Here is a 19717-nt window from a genome sequence, read left to right as displayed (position 1 = left end):
GCCACCAACTGAGAAGGTTATTTCCCTTTGACCATTAATATGTCCCTCTATAAGTCCTTGTAGAATCTTAATCCACCAATAACTCCCTAACCGTGTGTTTGACTGGTCCCAATTTTTGTAAGGACCGTCTCAGGAATGTATAGAACCTGTTCACCAAGTTTGGTGACGATCGGTCCGTTCATTCTTGAGATCTATATATGCGAACACAAACACACAAACAAACACATCGACCGAATCCTATACACACCCCTATACCGGGGGTGTAAAAACAAACACATCGACCGAATCCTATACACACCCCTATACCGGGTGGGTAGGTGGTTGACTTAAAAAAAAAATTTATACTTTATAGTCTTCTGTTTTTCACCCAGGTGCATGTGGCTTTTTATTGGCCGGAACTTGAGCGAGCTGTATCCCCTAGAAGTTGGTGAAGAGTAGCTTTCCTTGTACAGTCTCCTTAATCAAGATTTGGTTGTTGTTTGGGGTTTTGTTTTTTTAAAGGGTCAAAACGTTCTTGGGACAGGATGAAAACATAGTACCTGTATTAGGCAATGAATCAGAAAGACTGGATTTTTGTGTACACCTTATACTTTACTCTAGCAAACAACGACAAAACCATGTTAACTAATCTTGGGCACCTATATATCATATATATATTCAACAGAGTGAATTACAAATATTGCAAAAGAACCGCAACCTTTAAATGCTAAGGTTGGTAATATGAGGCACCCATGCTTCATCCGCAGCAGATTGCTAACTCCACTGGCAACGGTGAAACATGCATTTAACCCTTTCTCAAATATTTTTTAATACACAGCCTTATCGTGCAAATTTATTAATCTGGCAGGTTGATGTACTGGCAGGTTGATGTATCTCACAGTGCTCTACCATAGAGCACATCTAAAATGTCTTCTTAGGCAAAAGACATTTTTTAGTGTTTCCGGTTCTCAGACTGACACTATTTTTTTCCTTCTGACCCTATAACTTTTTTTGACCCTTCAAAGAAAATAAGTCATCAAAAATGACAAAACTCGATTTTGCAGACTTTCCAAGAAAAATTACTATTCACCAACATCCAGGGGACACAGCTCGCATGATTTCCGGTCAATAAAAAGCCACATGGGCCTGTTTATATAATAAACAAACTTCAATCAAACAACAACAACAAAACGTAACTGAACCACCATCCCTTCTTTTTTGGTACTTTGTCATCTGAAACAAACATTTTATCCAATTTTTTTTTTACCTTAGCAATATAGTCAGAATTGGCGCCAACAGTTTTGAATGGCTTGTTTGAATTGACAGGTGTTTTGCAATGTGACTGTATACAGAACGAAAACTACCCTCCCTGAAAACTCATTAACCGAAGTTTAATCTTGCACAACATTTTCAAAGCAGAAGATGTGATCCCTCAGAGAAATTAAGGAAAGAGTATGTGGCTCGATTACATACACTAACTAATAGTAATAGTAGTTCATAACACATTTTTTCTCAGTCTATGAAGTTTTCAAGTGTAACAACAAATGAGCTCAACAAATACAAAATTAGCTACATAGGCTTATTACTCATTTACTGCTAACAAGCTCCTTGTCTTTTGTGTAAGCGTTTACTGAGTACTAACAGTAACACAGGTCAAAAACAGTACATGCAACTCCAAAACATTCTGAACACCAATCCTGCAATCGGAAGTGCAAGATGGTCTAAGGGAGGTAACCACACTAAAGCTTCTAAAACATGTCTGTGAATGAATTAATTTGTTACTCCCCTTGTTAAGATGCCAACAAAGCATTCAGTTTGCACACAATCTCTAAAGCTGTTTTAACTCACCAAAATAACATGTGAACCAGAAATCAACTCTTTTTCAGTTTAAAATCAAATCATTGTTAATGTTTGCAATTTCATCACAGAACTTTCATCCTGCGATAGAATTTTCAGGCTATTGAGAACATCTCAGAACTTTCATCCTGCGATATGATTTTCAGGCTATTGAGAACAATTATCTGTATTGACTGTAATCATCGTACTAACTCGCAGATAAGGATGTCATAAGATTTGAACAATGTTAACACATTTAAGAGAATTTCCGCTGAACAGCAAACACAAAGAGACACGTAAGTTTAGATTTTTTCAGGAAAACATGCCTGGAAAGTATGTGCCTAAAAGCTTTTGAACTGCAACACTCTGAATGGTTTAATAATAATCAGAACATCCACCAACAAAATCATCTCCTAATTCTATTATTCTTGATTTCCGTCGGCGAACGTTCATTTATGCACAAACGACCTCATTTATATAAAACAGAGCAGAAGCAAACAAGTCGCGTGAAGCGATATAAAAACATTTAGTCAATCTGTAGGCATCAAACTAAAAGATCAACACCAAAAACCAGTCATCGCCGAGACAACCATTCAGATAGTCTCGGCTAAACTTCCCTGAAGACTGAGACCCAAACATTATACTCGACCTATTTTCTTTCATTCTGAGCGCGTTTTTCAAGTAAACATAACATATCTATATATTTTTTAATTCAGGAGAAAACGAGGAATACAATGCAATGATTTTATAATCTGTAAGTGAAAAATCGTTTTAAATGACAACTTTAATGAGCAAACTAATTAAATGATTTTTAAGCTTCTGAGCTGAAATGCAATACCAAAGTCCGGACTGAGTCAAACATTGCTTGACCAAAATTTCAATCAATTTGGTTTAAAAAATGAGGGCGTGACAGTGGCACCTCAACAATCACAAAAGCCGGATATGACGTCATCAAAGACATTTAGCGAAAAAATTAGAAAAACATGTGGGGATATCATACCCAGGGGCCGGTTTCATATACCGCTCTTATCCTAACTTAGGAGCTCTTAAGGGGTCAAGATGGGGTTAAGAGCAAAGTTAAGATAGGTGCGTTTCACGGACCGCTCTTTGGCCAAAGAGCGCTCCTATGTCGCTCTTATCTTAGGACAGCCCCCCCCCAGCCCTAAGTTAGGTAAGAGCAGACAGAAGCGCCCCCAACTTGCAAGGGAGATAATTTTAATCCTAAAAATGGCGGCCGTAAATGAGACTGTGAGTCGACTCGACTCGTGCATCATTTTGCGATATAACATGCGCCATCAACACATTTTCGTCACCGCACGGATCCGCGGAATGCCCAAGACGATAAGGAGAGTGCCGCACGCTTTCATTTGTCAAAGCATGGACTCCTGTTTGAAATATGTTGACAAGAGTGTGGACGGTATGCAGTTTAGCACTTACAAGCACCCGCGAAGACTATGATTGCACCGTTTTCTGCGTGATTGATGTCTGTCAGTCCATGCACGGCGACATATTCTACATCAGCAAGGAAACGAGTCTTCGCTGCATTCACCGAATGTATATTCTGCCTTGCACGACGAGTGTGAACCCGACAGGAAGCGGCTAACCACACGTACTCGTGAGCAATTCCAGATAGCTTGTACTTTTTCGGCGTGTTTGTGGTGCTGTTTACACACATTTTCGAACAACAGTCTATCAGTCAGTCAACGAAACAAAACAGCACGAGTATAATATCAACAAGGAAGGATGCCACGCCGTGACGGCTTCTACAGGCATTGAAGTAGTTGGTGACGAACATCTTTGGACCGTGTGTCGTGTTGTTCTATGGCCAGGGTGTGAAAAGGGTACCATGATTTTAAATGAGAGTTGGGTGTGTCCTGCAATCCAAGCACCTCTGGGCTTGTTCATATACGGTGACATTGGCTACATCTTGACACCCTGAATACTCAGTCACACCCTATATCTACAGCAGTGCTCCAAGCAGGTTAACTCAACACGTGAACTAGACACATCAGCAAGACACGTCAGCATTGTTTCCTGTCATGATGAAAAAAGGTAAGGTTTGGAATAGATCTAAAGCATAATTGATCAAATGTTCCTTTCAAGGCATGCTACTTTTCAGATTGTGTTTGGGAATGTTGTTGCAGAAAATGTCAAGGTTATAAAACAGCTTGCATAAGAGAGAAAACATTAGAGCAGAAAAGGCATGTTTGAAACTTAAATGGGTTGTTATTGTTAATCAGCACCATATATATATACTGACTGTGCTCGTTGTAAGTTTGACTTGGTAGCTGTGCTGACAGTGTTGTCTTAGTATCATCTGCACTGCAGATCTGTGCAGCGTATTCACCTGGTAATTGTAAATGCATACAAGCAAACAGCATTCAGCAAACACTCATAATTTTCTTTCTTGTATCACCAGAGAATAAACTTCATCACCGTCTGCATCGTCTGGCACCACCATGCTCTCCTCCAGTGTCATCTTCTACCCGTGGACACTAACATACAGTTACCAAAGCAAGGGCAGAGACAATGAGGAATGCCAATGAAAGCATAAGTCTTAGTGAACGTGGTGTGCAAGAAAAGACTGGACATCATTTCAGGTAAATATGTTATGCTTGTAATATGATACTCATTCAGTCATTGACAATTCTGTAGAACATTTGGAAAACAAAAGAAGAGGCGTTCTGGGATCACATAGTAGTAGTATGCATACACATTGAAAGAGATGTGTCAAAACGTATTGTTCTCACACACACACACAAAAACTGGACAGTGAGTAAGAAGAATGCTGTTTCAGTGTTTGACTTCTTTTTTAAACTTTTATCTTTGACTTTAAATTTTACTACTCCTTGATATCAACAAAACTGATTCTTAAGTGACAATAACTAGTCATTTACTAGTACTAAAAACATGTATTTACGCTGTTAACGTGGGGGGGGGGGGGGGGGTATTTTTTTGTTTGGGAGAGGGGGGGCATAGATTGTGAGGAGAACAGAACATGCTCTAGGGGATTTCAAGAAATTGTGCTAATTTGTAATTCAGTTGGTTTGTTCCATTTCCTGAATTGTTAGCCTTGTCTGATTCATTTTAAAGGACTGAGTCATTGCTGATATACAGAGCTTTCTTTTAATTGTTTAACCCCTCTAAATTAACGCAAGACCTCGTGTTTTTTACTGTTGAAGCGATTGACACGTGCATCGGCAGTAATGGCAGAACACAAAGTACAAAAGTTAACCAAAGAAGACGCCCGGTTCTGGACAGATAATTGATGTTCTTCTCCACGTATGTAAACGTTGCCAAAGCGCTTCGAGCTGTGAAGAAGCGCTATATAAATGTTCTATTTTCATTATTATTATTATTGTGTCTATCCTGAACTTGAGTTCATTTTTAAATGGTACCTTGTGTTTTTTCGGGTCAATTTTTGGGGCATCCTTTTTTGAGCAGCGGAAGAGTGTGCCACATTTCCAAGTGAAGTGCCTTTAATGGCTTGGAAAGTTTGTACAAAATGATTCGGGAGTGATTTTTTTTTTAAAGTACACAATTTGTACAGATAAAATGGTTTGCTAAGTGTAGTATGAATAAGAGCAAGTATTAGAATTACTCACTGTCTTCTCTTTTTCTTGTAAGATCATTATGTGGTGAAACTGCTCTGTTGCTAACATTTAATACAAGAAACCTTCTGCTCTTATGTTGCTGTTCCTTGTTTAAGGACCTCTACCCACACACTGATGCTGACACTCGTTGAGGGGCCAACTACCAACACTGATGGTGATACTCGCTGAGGGGTCGACTACCAACACTGAGGCTGACACTCGCTGAGGGGCCAACTACCAACACTGATGGTGATACTCGCTGAGGGGTCGACTACCAACACTGATGGTGATACTCGCTGAGGGGTCGACTACCAACACTGAGGCTGACACTCGCTGAGGGGCCAACTACCAACACTGATGGTGATACTCGCTGAGGGGTCGACTACCAACACTGATGGTGATACTCGCTGAGGGGTCAACTACCAACACTGAGGCTGACACTCGCTGAGGGGTCGACTACCAACACTAAGGCTGACACTCCCTGAGGGGCCAACTACCAACGCTGATGCTGACACTCGCTGAGGGGCCAACTACCAACGCTGATGCTGACACTCGCTGAGGGGCCAACTACCAACGCTGATGCTGACACTCGCTGAGGGGCCAACTACCAACACTGAGGCTGACACTCGCTGAGGGGCCAACTACCAACGCTGATGCTGACACTCGCTGAGGGGCCAACTACCAACGCTGATGCTGACACTCGCAGAGGGGCCAACTACCAACACTGACCCTGATACTCTCTGAGGGGCCAACTACCAACACTGATACTGACGCTTGCTCACGGGTCAACTACCAACACTGATGTTGACGCTTGCTCAGGGGCCAACTACCAACACTGATGCTGACGCTTGCTCAGGGGCCAACTACGAACACTGATGCTGACGCTTGCTCAGGGGCCAACTACCAACACTGATGCTGACGCTTGCTCAGGGGCCAACTACCAACACTGTATGTAGTGGCCACTGTGTAACCTCCCTTGCACAAAACAACAAATTTTATATTTAAAATGGTTAAAGGAATTTTTTAAGCATTTACATTAATTATGCTAGGAACAGTCTGCAGACACAGAAGTATACAGTGGTTTTGTCAATATTAATTAGCAGTTAAAAGATGTCCAACGTTCATATTCTATTTCTATACTACCTGTCAACAACAACAAACTAAGCAAACGCGTTTGAGGTCAGATCATTTTGATGAGGCCATTTATTGTTAAACCAATTATAAGACTGAAAAGGCCATTCATTGTCCTATGTTATTTAGAAAACAGATTTAGTTTACACGAGGTACTGTTTATAAAGTAGAACCTACAAGACTAGCATCCCAAAAAATCAAATTCGCAAAATCAAGCTTAACGCGTTAAAATCGACATACAATCAAAACTGCTGAAAGGAAACCTGTTGTGCAAGTTATTAGAAAGAACAATTAAATATGCATCCAAACAGTCAGTTTAGTTTACATATCTGGTCTACAATGGCGTAATGGCATGATGAACGGTATGTAATTCTTCTGAGAAGCCGTAAAATGCGGTTTCTGGGGCCATTTTAGTGGGTAATCAGAAGAAATCCAGCACATTTAATAAATTTCTCAATGCATTGCCTTCAAACGTCCGGTAATTTATGCTAAGACATGTCGTTAAGTACATCAAGTCATTCAAGAGATTAGGTTTGCTTTTATTTGACATGCCAGAAAGAGTCCTTAAAATAGTCGGTTGGTCTAAGCTGACTCATCAAACAAATTTAATTTGATGCTATCTTCAACTTCAAATAACAGATAAGCCAAATACTCAAATTTCATGTACATATTTTATCAGACATGGATGGTATGAGGATTTCACAGCGAAAGTAATCTTTAAGAAGTGGACTATTTTCACAGCGCTGAGCACAAATAGCCCACATCAAGCTCACTGCTGAACATTTAACTGCTAGCTGCTGAGCAGGGCTTTTGAGAGAGCATTTCCCAAGAATGTTTGTACGCGTTTGAACAAGTGATCTGAGCAGCCGTCGTTGATTATGAATTACATTTCAGTGTAATTTGAAGCTTTAATGTTTGTTTAAAGCCTGCATATTTAAAACAAATTCTGTTTTCTTTGGAAAAGGTACATCGTTATTTTTTTTAATTCTTTTTAACATGTCGCAAAACAGCAGTACTAACGTCTCAAATTACTTGACATTTTGTTTGTACCGTAAAGTACCTTGTAAGCGCCCACCCCCCCCCCTGTGCACCAATTCCGACCCAAAGTAGGGGGTGGGCGCTTACTAGGTACTACACCCTATGCATGAGCAGTTTTCAGTAAGAAATGTGATCTTTGATCACTTCATAATCATATCTTCTTTCTTTCTTCATCTTCCATTGTTTTTCTTGTTCGTATTGTCATTAGAAGAGCTTGGGGAGACGAATGTCGTCGCATCCTTTTCTTGTCTGCAGAGGTGCCGCTGTCGGCCGCACTGTGTCTCTGTTTACCTTGAACAAGGGGTACGTCTGGTTGGTATTGGTACCTCGCCGAGTGGAGACAGCATGCCTTTGTTTACAACGCTTCAGCCACATAGGTGATGCAACAAATTCGTCTATGTCCAGTCCACCAGCCAGTTCTAAGGCTCCTCTTTGCAAATCTTTGTTGCGGACGACACGCCCTTCCGCCCGCTCTTGATCAAGATATTCTAACACACCTTCATCTACCTCTTCTGATCTGACGTCTCGACCGCCATGTAACTTTCGCTTCTTCTTTTCCTTTCCCGCCTGGTGACGTAAAAGGGTATTGCGATTCTCTCGCCATTCTCGTATCCTTTTTCTATCTACCCCAAACTCACTTGCTGTTTGCGACACATTTCCATTGGCGTTATTATCAAAATAGTCAAGAGCTGACAGCTTAAATGCAACGGTGTACGATTTGATCCGCGGCATCTTGTAATCATTGACTTGCAGGCGTTTAGATCCAAGGCGTGCAGACACACGTGATAGGGTTTACAAGAAAGGGAAATCATTCACAAAACTAGCAGATCAAGTGCGGAATTTATATTTCCCCTGATTTCAATGGTGTAAAGTGGGGGGTGGGCGCTTACAAGGTACTATACCCTATGCACGGTTTTGGACTAAAAGTGGGGGGTGGGCGCTTACTCGATACTGGGCGCTTACAAGATACTTTACGGTAATTCGGTACATCTGATTTGTTGCTTAATTAATTTATTTGATAATTGTCGGTAAAAATACCGGTTAACACCTCACAATCGCAAACCTGTTTAATGTTGTCTTTTCTAATCCATGACATGTGTTAGCACGAATCACCAAATATTTGAAGGCAATGCGTTAAAAATTGCAGAAATTCAAATGTATTGTTTTGTTTCATTACCCGCTAAAACGGCTTCAAAAACTGCCTTTTATGCCTACTGAGAGGATTACCACATATACCTACTGAGAGAATTAACACATACACCGCTCAGCATGGCATAGTAACAAAATTGACTGTTTCAGATACACATTTGATTGCTCTGATTTTTTGTCGATTTTAACGCAGGAACCTTGATTTTTCAAATTTGATTTTTGGGGGTGCCTGTGTTGTAGGAATCACTGTATACACACTACCTCATGTGAACTCAAACAGCTTTTTGAATAAGGGCAATCAATACATGCCCTTTTCACAATTTCAGTCATATAATTTGTTTTACAATAGACTGCCTCATCAAAACATTCTGCCCTCAAACGCATCTGCCTAGTTCTTAAAAGAATCACGCTTTGGACTACACAGTCCTGATGATGTGGGTCGTGTACAATCCATACTTTCCAAAGGAGGATTAAAAGTAAAAAGTATGGGTCGTACACTACCCACGCCATCCAATTAGGAGTTTTGCCGTCTCTTTGCATAGTATTAGTAATTAGTATGGGTCGTACATGACCTACACCATCCCAGTTAGAATACACAGGGTAAAATTCCTTACGGAATTCCATATGGGTCGTCCGCAACACACATCATCCCGACTGAGTAGTTCAAATTACTTCGTTTGTGTTAAAAGATATTTTTCAAAAGTTGTGCAATTGTATGGTGATCGGAGATTACATGAAGTCTCAATTAATTAATAATGTTAAATAGTTTCAGAGATATATATCCCTTACAGCAATGAAAAGTTGCTGCAATGTCGCTGCGAGGTCGCAGCGATCTAAACACATCACGGCAACTAGTCGCAGATGGTCACGACTACCCACGATGTTGGCACGAGCCTCACAACAAGGTCGCAGCTACCCACAACCTTGGCGCAAGCCTCGCGACAACATTGCAGATAGCTGCAACCTTGGCGTGAGTCTCGCGACAACATCGCGGGTAGCTGCACCCTTGGTGCAAGCCTCACGACAACATCGCGGGTCGCTGCGAGCCTCGCAACAACATCAAAGTTAGCTGCTCAAAGTTAGTCTCGCAACAACATCGCAGGTAGCTGCGACTTTGGCGCGATTACATGGCTGTTAGTTGCGACCTTGGCGCAAGCTTCCCAACAACATTACAGCTAGCCGCGACCTTAGGGCCATGACATTGTCCAAATATAGTGAGCAGAGTGCTTTCCCTCAGTCAGCCATATTGAAATAGCTAGCCCCGGATGAAGGTATGTGCATGCAGGTCTCTGCATTTTGAAAAATATTTGCAAATTTCTGGAGCATTAATGATGATTTTTCGCTGTAAAGTCTAAGGTTAAGTTCTGGTCTGTAGTAATTTAATAACAAAAAAGTTTACAGGTCTGAACTGTTGAATACAGGGATGTTAAATTAGAATCTAACTAGCTGCTCCATCCTAAAATAATAATAATCATGATCAGGTACTGAAAAAAAAATTCTATCAACAAGAAATGTAGTGCGCATGAAAGATGTTAGTTTAATCGATCAAGTATGAAAAAGACAAAATAAACCCCTGACAAATGTCAAAGTAGTTGAAGCATTAAAATAGTGTATGGAATTAGCAAAGTCATGCAGTTCTCAACTGACATACCTGCTAGCTGCATATGTACCACCACTTCAGTGAATGAATTTTTAATTTCAAACCTGGTTAAGAATTGACTAATCATAGGCACATAGCAGGAAGCTCGCGGGAAGCTTGTGGCAAGTGCACTAGGACATCGCGGCTATCCGCGACTAAGTCGCAACATACTTGTAGGAGGGGTCTAGGACATCGCAGCTAGTCGCGACCAGGTCGTGGCAAGCTCGCGGGTAGGTTGCAGCTAGCCGCGACTTGAGAGGATAAGCTAAAAAAACAAAAAACAAGTAATCTACAAATGTTGACTTTGTGGGTACAACATTTATGAATACTGGAAAATGTGTATCTTTTCAATTTGTTTTCTTATAGTCTGTTAGAGATTATCCTCTCAAACAAAATATCTATCAGAATGTCTAAAATTAAAACATTTCTGCAAAAGTTTAAATCATTAAATCATAGTTTGGAATCTATCTTGTCATCCGTGAACTAACCTGTTTTGATTGAACGCTTTGCCATTTGATAAGTGATATGATAGATGTTGCTTTTTGGGTCCAGCGGACCATATAGGCCAAATCAGGACCCCGCCATTTAATAATTTTTACTACAGACAATCTAAGGGGAAAAACAATTTTGGACCATATATTATCATTCTACGTACATTGAAGCTAATGCACACCAAATTTTAACACAAACTGTTCTGTTTCATGAATGTTATGGTCAAATGACTTGAAGAGAAAAAACGGTGTATTTTATGGTAGCTTCTGCCCTCAACTTCTGTTGGAATATGCACCATTTTGATCACTGTGTCCATTGACTTTTGGTATCCAGTGTATTCAATTACGATGAAATTCATAGCCTCGTTGATTTTCGGGCTGGTGTTGCTGATGATGTCGAGTTTAAAAAAAAAAATTCCATGTAAAATTATTAATTCAGTGACCTGCGTAAAAAGAGAGGGGATAGTGCGATATGACGATTTTTTTATATTTGATTTTGACTCCAACCTTGTTCAACACACAGTAACTAGTAATTCTGAATCATACACACTTTGAAGGCAAACTTAACCAGGTTTTATGTGATATTTTTAGTTTCATGAATAGTTCACGATATGAATGTAGCAACAGCAACAAAAACATGCTGGAAGGATATAGTGTTGACAATTTTACACTGATTGACCACGATGCTAAATTAAGTTGGTGTTGTTGTTTTTCTTTCTCATTTTATTTTGCATCTGCCCACAAAAAGCAGTAGAGTTTCTTTCGCAGCATTTCAGTGATATGTTTATTATAAATTAAAAACCTTCAAACAAAGCTTATTGCACCCATTTTCGTACCCTAACTAAAGCATTAGTTTCCGTGTTCATTCATTCAAACGTTCTGTGACATTTAAGGCAAAATAAATGATTTGGCTTTCTCCCCGTATGTAAAAGTTGTCAAATTGTGCCTATTCTGAATTTTCTTCAATGTATTATTGGTGCCTAACGTTTTTCTAGGGTCGATTTCTGGGGTACAGTGGAACCTCCCTTTTAAGACCTCAAAAAATCTGAGAAAATCAGGTTTTTAAAAAGAGGGAGTAATTTTGTGAACAGAAAGTCTGAAAAATCAATGCCTTAACAAGGAGGGAGTCTTCAATTAGGGGGGTCTTAAAAGGGTGGTTCCACTGTACCCTTAAATAAGAGGCGATCGTGTAACCCATTTAAATTAAATCTTTGATTCCAAAAGTGTGCGAGATAGCCCACTCGATGGCCTTTAATGACAAAGAAAGTTTGAATGAATTGACACGGGAATGATTTTTCTAGTAGGGGTACGAAAATGGGTGCAACAATATTTTGGCAGAGTGTATATGCAATGGCCATAGTATTACCTACCTTGCATGAACAAGATCAAGGTTGATCAGACAATTGTGTTTGTAACTTTGTCTCACATAGCCATAAACAAGCTGGTAGCTGTTTCCCAAACCAATATAAAAAGAAACAATAAGTAAATAAAAATATCTTAACTCACAGTCACCCCATGAATTTGGAGCAACAGGCCCAAGAATAATGTTTTTTAATAATACTAATTCTTTTTAAACATTGTTCTATAACAAGCAAAAACTATCAAACATATTAGGAAATGATTTTACAGGTTGAACTTTTTTCAGGTAAAAACTAAATACATACCTTATGCTTTAAATATTAATGTACATGTCTACTATCTGATACTGTATCGCATTAACTTTAAACAGCCTGACTCATTGTGAAATTGTGCAAGTAAACATTTTGACATGGTGCTTATTTTTTAAAGACACAATCTTTCCCGTTCAAAGAATTGTTCTCATCATCACAGATCTGGACTGTCTTTTGCATGGATTGATGGAATAAGACAAGTCTTACACTTGGACAAACACTTGGCGGAGGGGTGTGCCTTTTGAAATTGTCTCTTTCAAATGAAGAATATGTTCGTAATCTATTTTAAGGTTTCACCTGACCATCCTCTGTGTATATGATACAGCTCTCTTTAAAGATATCCTTGTTATGCAAACTATCTTGTTAACCACCCCATGTACATTATGGGATTCGTAATGCAGTATTTATGGCATTTATTGCTATCTGGAAAGTATGAAAGTAAAAATCATTACTTTTAGGTACATGTCTAAAGGCAGTTTTGATTGATTAAATTTTGGATGATCACAGGTGTCAGTGACTGAATGTAATCCACAAAAAACCTCCTAGTCCTAGTCTGCAATTATCCAATGTACAAATATAAACGTATTCATGTTGGTGTTTATGATGCTTTAAATTACAGTGTAAGGAAGGTATGTAAAAGGTAACCAGAAAAAGGTCAAACAATGTAACCCTGCTATTTCTCGTGTTAAGTTGTGGTGAAAATTGATGCATCGCATTGAAATAAAGACAGATGTGAATGATCAGAAGATTTTAATGACGTTTTGTTGGGTTCCATGCTTGCTGTTGGCATTTGCAAACTGCTTGTGGATAAAAGTCTGTGTGTGTGCTTGTATGTCTGTGTCAAGATATGAACACGTTTATAACACAAACAATGCTTTCTCACTGAAATGACCATCGGTAGGATATGCTGACCAATGCTCTCTCTCTCTCTCTCTCTCTCTCTCTCTCTCTCTCTCTCTCTCTCTCTCTCTCTCTCTCTCTCTCTCTCTCTCTCTCTCTCTCTCTCTCTCTCTCTCTCTCTCTCCAGTATGACTGATCTACCACGGCTGATTAATGCAGAGTCAATGTCTTCACAAGTACAGAAAATAATTCATATCTAAGCAAAAACAAAAACATCCACACATATTTTGACACCCAGTCTTTGATTGTCTGAATGAAATACACTTTCCTTTCATTTACGTCACAATTGCATGACAAAGACGCAAGATAAGTTTAACAACTTTGACCTAACACACACCGAAAACAAAATACAGTCGCAAAATACCCCTCCCTATCTGAATCTGTCAGCAATGCCTCACGCAGATCGATGCAAGGTGCAGATCAAGCAAACACACACACACTCACACACACACGCACATAATGTTGTCTTAACCGGATCACTATATATTTGGGGGACATAAACTTCTGCCTATGCATGACCCTTCCCTTCAGTGGCAACTGTTGTAGATCAAATGGTATGACATTTGTGCAATTTCGAAACAAAGTTTCCAAATTTGGCTATTGTCTCAACAGAACAAGGTTTGACATTTAGCGGTAGCAATATTTACCTGATTTAAACCCTCCAAACTTTTACCTTTTGGATTGTCTGGATGTCTGAGTATACACAAACACCCCCTTCACTCCCTAGATCATCGGTGACCTAAAGAAAGCAGTTACAGCTCCCTAAACAGCAAAGCTTTCGTGCCACTGACAATTTCGGAGGCGTAATTTGAAACACATTTTGGATAAAAGGTAAATTCTGATCATAATACCTAGAGACTCGAAACTGTGTAGAATGGTCGTGGATGAACTAAAGTGCATGCACAACAACTATGAACATATTTGCTAAACTCAAATGACTGAGAAAAAAACAAACTTCATTGTACAGTTACACTTTCGCAATGCCGCGCAAAATTCATTAATGACAGGAACGCATTCATCCATTGGAAATGCCCTGATCCTGCTTGTTATTGCTATATTCAAATAACTGACTGTCTAATATTGATTCATGTATACTATATGTCATTCAATTTATCCCAAATGTAACAATCTTGAGTGCTGAAATCGGGTATAGTTCGGTTACTGAACAATTCAAACCTCGTACTGTTGAGTCGATCCCCGAATTTGGCAACCTTTTTTGAAAATGCACAAAAGTCAGACCATTTAATCTATAAATGTGTCAATTTGTACAAGGGTCATGCATAGGATGAAGTTTTTGCACACCAAATATCAAGTGATTCGGTTTGCAGATGTAGAAGTTATTAACAATTTTGAGGCCGAGAAAATTCATTGCGGATGATTTCAAGGACGTCATTCAGATCTAGATCTATGTACTGTACCATGCAAGGCTCGTATTTTATTCGTTTCGTGACGAGCTACAAAAACTAGCCTCCACTATCGCGTTGCTTTCGTTGACATCCGCAAGGAGGGTTAACATTTCTCTCTCTGTAAATGTGTCCTTGCGTTGTTTGGATCCGTGTGGTGTCGTCTGCTTTTCGTCTGCTTTCGCCGGATGTTGTGACTTTCAATCGGACGTGACGCAACCAATCTTATACGCAACTAAAAAATATCGCTTTGCTGCTCTTAGCAAAGAGTGACCCCTGAGATGGTTCATGAAACGAGTCGTTCCTAACTTTCGTCCCACTCTCAGCTAAGAGCTCTTAAGGCCCTATTCCTAGGAACGCCTAAGAGCGCGTATATGAAACTGGCCCCTGGAACACTCATGGAAAGTTTCATGAAGATCGGTCTCATAGTTTTGTCTGAATCGCTCTACACATACACACACACATACTATACATACACCACGATCCTCGTCTCGATTCCCCGTCTATGTTAAAACATTTAGTCAAAACTTGACTAATGTAAAGAGAATAGACAAAATTGACAAAGGGGAAGAATTCAGAAAGCACACTCATTGTGAATTCATTGTCGCGATTGCTTCCCTTGCGTCGTCGTCCTAAAGCAGAGAGGGGAGAAAAACTGACTACGCTACGCTGATGCCATCTCGAAACTCACAGCTACACACGCACACACACGACATTGAACATGTATACATAAGTCCTGTGTCTATAAAGGTCTATAGTGAAACCCCCCAAAGACAACCCCCACCTCCGATTTGAGACGTTTCTTTTATTTATATAAGACCTTTATTTTCCTGATTGTCTTTTCCGTCGTATCCGATCTGACTTTGTGCTCAAAGGTGCGCACAAGAGGTGGACAAGAGGATGTGCATCAAAAAAGTTGCTTGTAAACCAAAAGAAATTGTGTTTTCTGAAACTTTTGACAGCATAAAAAGTCAATGAATGTTTTTTAAAACGATATTTACCGCTGTGAGAAGCAAGGTGTCGGACGTAATATATTACGACACATTCAAATACTCCATCAAACAATCCCTTAAAAAATTTTTTAAAAGTTACACGAGTACTTTCTTTCCAGTTATGCGTATTTTTATGCGTGCATTGCACACTGCCCGATATAGTTCTTCATCCTTTTTGACGTTTCAAGGCGAGACTGACCACGAATGCGTTTGCATTACGACATGTCTTACGTCCGACAACCTTATCTTTAAATAAATCGTAAAATGTCAAAGCAAGAGCAACTGCACTAGCATGGAAGTGTAGAACGATGTATTTCTCGTCCATTTGTCCAACACGTCCGCATTCCAAAAGTCGATTTCGTTCGGATCAGCGATTTTGTGTGGATATCTTCAAAACAAATCTGTTTTTGTACTTGAAAATTTTCAACACTGTATATATATTCAATCATACACCCGAACACTCCCTGCACAAAGAAAGCAGCACATTTATTTCATCATCGTTTTTCTGTGAATGACGCAACCACCTTCATGCGCATCTTTCGGCACCAAGTCACCTTTTTCAGACCTGAATGATGTGTGTGTGTGTGTGTGTGTGTGTGTGTGTGTGTGTGTGTGTGTGTGTGTGTGTGTGTGTGTGTGTGTGTGTGTGTGTGTGTGTGCGTGTGCGTGTGTGCGTGTTATTGGGTGGTTGGTTTTTTAAGTCTTAAATTAAGTTAAAAAGTGGGTTGTACGGCAAAAAATGTCGGAATGCCCCATAGTTCTATGCAAGAGATGCATCGACATGAACGGTTTCGAAAGAAAGCTGTAGACAACGCATCAAGCCAAGATGCGCGCGCTTCAGTTTGCAGTGGCTGCACGTGCCGGGCCAGACAGGATCCATCCCACCCCGTCCCACGTACGCCACAATCAAACGTAGAGACCAATTTACAGGGCACACGGAGATCTACGTGTTAAAGTATGAGCAGCCCTGAAAGTGGCGAGTATTTTAGGCGAGTAGAAACATGTAACTGGCGAGTAGAAATGTTCATCTACTCACGGGCCAAATGCGTGTAACGTTGCTGAAACAAATTGTTGGTATGGCTAGTAAAGTTTGCTCTGGCGAGTAAATTTACAGATACACTAGCACCATTTGTTGGACTTTCCGGGCTGATAAGGCTTTGGACAATGTCTGAGTGAGATAGAAATTGATTTATAATTAAAAAAAGAATTCCCCCGAAATCGATATTTGGCTGTCTCAATGGCTGGGTAATCAGGTCATACACGTAAAACCCACTAGTGCGAAAAACACGAGTGTACGTCAGATTTTCAGCCCATGAACGCAGAAAAAGAAGATGTAGATGATAATCAATAAAAGACAATATTGGTCGTCTGTATAGTGTTGTTTTTTTAATCCGGTTGTTGTTGCTTGCTGACAAAGTTAATTCCCTTGATATTCGTTTCCATTGTCAAATTTCAAACATTAACGAAATGCAAGCCGTTGTTCACATGTATGGCCCTGCGCTTAGAACTGTACCCACGGAATACGCGCGATATAAGCCTCATATTGATTGATTGATTGATTGGAGTGAATCGAGTGACACGAAGAATTGCAGGTGCTTACCCGATGGACCCACCAACGCGTTGCGTTCTGCAAGGGGGACGGGTTATTTTTAATGTTAGTAGTTTGTATGAAGACCAAATAGTAATCAATACTATACGCCCTCCCAAAAACTTATTTTCTTAAAAAATACTAATGCCGTAATGGTCCCCGTTTCAAGAACCTATTAAGCATAAATCACCTGTCACTGAACGGTCCCGGTTCTGAAAACAGATAATACGAAAAACAAAGCCGCCAAAAGTCATTATATCTACATGAACTGACATAACAATGGTGACACTTCACGAACAGCAGTGAAATTTCAAATGACGTATTCATGACCTGGTACGTACAACGCTGACCTGAGCTGACCTGATTTCGCTACCCATGATTCTCGTTGCAGGCCATAATATATTCCAAAAGTTCCCCAATAAATCAGCAGCTAATGGACAAAAAAAATTATAGGTGCACTGTTTTATTTGGTGACTGGCTGGCCAGGGTTCTAAGAGCAAGATAAAATTCCGAGCGCGTGCGTACGTGCATTATTGTGGGGCTGTTTTTGTGTGTGTTGAAGATGGGTTTTGTTCACGAAACTAGAACGAAAAAAACGTATTTGTAGGATGACACAGGACCGACGACAAAAGACAAATAAGACCGTGACACTGACAGTCGTACTTGCCAACAAATCTATCAACCCAGTAGTGGACGTGTCGTTGCTTTGCGGCTGAACAAGAAAAGAGCGCCCAGATAAAAAAAATATATATATTAAAAATAATAATAAATACACGCAGAATCAGCATGAGAAAAGCATGTCAGTTTCTTGCAAGTGAAAGAAATTCGTTGTGAAATTCGATAAGTTTTACCCCAAAATACGATAACCGTTCGAAAACATGCACCGAGTGGTTACTACGTTCCTGAATGATTTGGATAAGTTGGATTAGGGGGGGGGGGGGGGGGGGGGCGGGGGAGAGATTTTGGGATGAAGTTATTTTTTTTAGTTATGATACGTTTTCTTTTGATGTTAGTTGAGACAGTGATATCAAAATCGAGACCGGAGGTCGAGATTTTGATATCACTGACGAAACAGACCAATAGCAGAAGATATCATCACACAGTCAGTCAATGTTAGATATATTGCAAATTCTCTGGACATTTTGTATTTACTGCAAAGAAATTACAAAAGTATTTGTCTCAGTTTTGGCTGTTCCATATCCCTCCCTCTGATTATTATTTCTTTTTGTTCACTCTTTTCTTGTACTTTTCAGTATTTTAAAATGTCTTTCCTTTCAAAAAGTCTTTAGTCACTTGCTCAACTAAATTCTGAGATAATTACATTTTCATATATATTTGTTTGTTTTTAAATTTAGGTGTTTTTGTTTTTGAAGTGGGGAAGCAATAAAGAGGTCGTCGATATCAAAACTGATATCGACGGAAATGTCGTCGATATCACTTTTGCACTGAGCTCAGTTTTGCCCAATTGACCAATGGAAATCCACGTAACATATGAAATAGCAATATACCAAAATACATGCAAGACAGAGTAACCAATCTAAAACAAGACAAAGGAAAAGCAACCCTTGACATAAAGACCAGGTACAACAAAAGAATAAGGACCTCCCCCTCCCACCCCACCCCCCCCCCCTAAATCCCATCCCGCGATCTGTATCGCCAATAAGTTGCATCACTTTTTCCAAGACAACTTGAAACTGATTCACTTAGTTCAACCCAGATACACTGACAGTGCCATCAAAGAACCTAACAGCCTAGGATGGACAGGAAAGGGGGGGGGGGGGGGGGCCTTGGTAGAGAAATTACAGAGAGTTCCAAACAAAGGTTTGGGAATGGACATTAAAAAATCACAGTAACTGAGTAAGACGACCAACAAACAAAATTCATGAAGGACTAAAGAAAGACGGGAAGAACAACAGGCCCATGATCAGGTGAGTCAGACTCAAAGGTGAAAAACAAAGCCAACAATGATGACAGCAAAACTAACAATAAAACGTGAGACAAAGCACCACCAATCACTCAGGGGAGGGAGGGGGGGGGGGCGTCGGAAAGCTTTCAGCAAAAAAGAAATGGTAGCAATGTAATTTCAGTACCTTCTATAATCTAATAAACTGCAACAAAGCCGAATCCAGATAATGAACACAGTTGGGTTTTTTTAATCAAAACTGCCGGTGAGAAAAAGGGGGAGTGTCCGGCACTGCAACACAGATTCCAACTACCGGGACTGTCAAAACACATAAGCAACAAAAGTACACCTTACTTTCTCTGACTACACGTGCACGTCTAAACGTACACAGACCTGCATGTACAG

General features: G+C 40.0%; 2 long non-coding RNA genes across 2 annotated transcripts in view; one reads left to right on the top strand and one right to left on the bottom strand.

The window, feature by feature from the left end:
- The window catches only part of LOC138967329 (uncharacterized), a 181077-nt gene that overhangs the window by 160354 nt on the left and 1006 nt on the right, over window positions 1-19717 (bottom strand). The window lies entirely within an intron of this gene.
- On the top strand, window positions 2826-5966 carry LOC138967330 (uncharacterized). Its single transcript, XR_011455922.1, has 3 exons — window positions 2826-3867; window positions 4235-4415; window positions 5525-5966. It is a non-coding gene; the product is annotated as an uncharacterized lncRNA (long non-coding RNA).

The sequence above is a fragment of the Littorina saxatilis genome, linkage group LG5 (assembly GCF_037325665.1).
Source record: "Littorina saxatilis isolate snail1 linkage group LG5, US_GU_Lsax_2.0, whole genome shotgun sequence".
NCBI classification, from domain to species: domain Eukaryota; kingdom Metazoa; phylum Mollusca; class Gastropoda; order Littorinimorpha; family Littorinidae; genus Littorina; species Littorina saxatilis.
The sequence above is the reverse complement of the archived record's forward strand: the minus strand, read 5'-3'. Positions and strand labels throughout refer to the sequence as shown.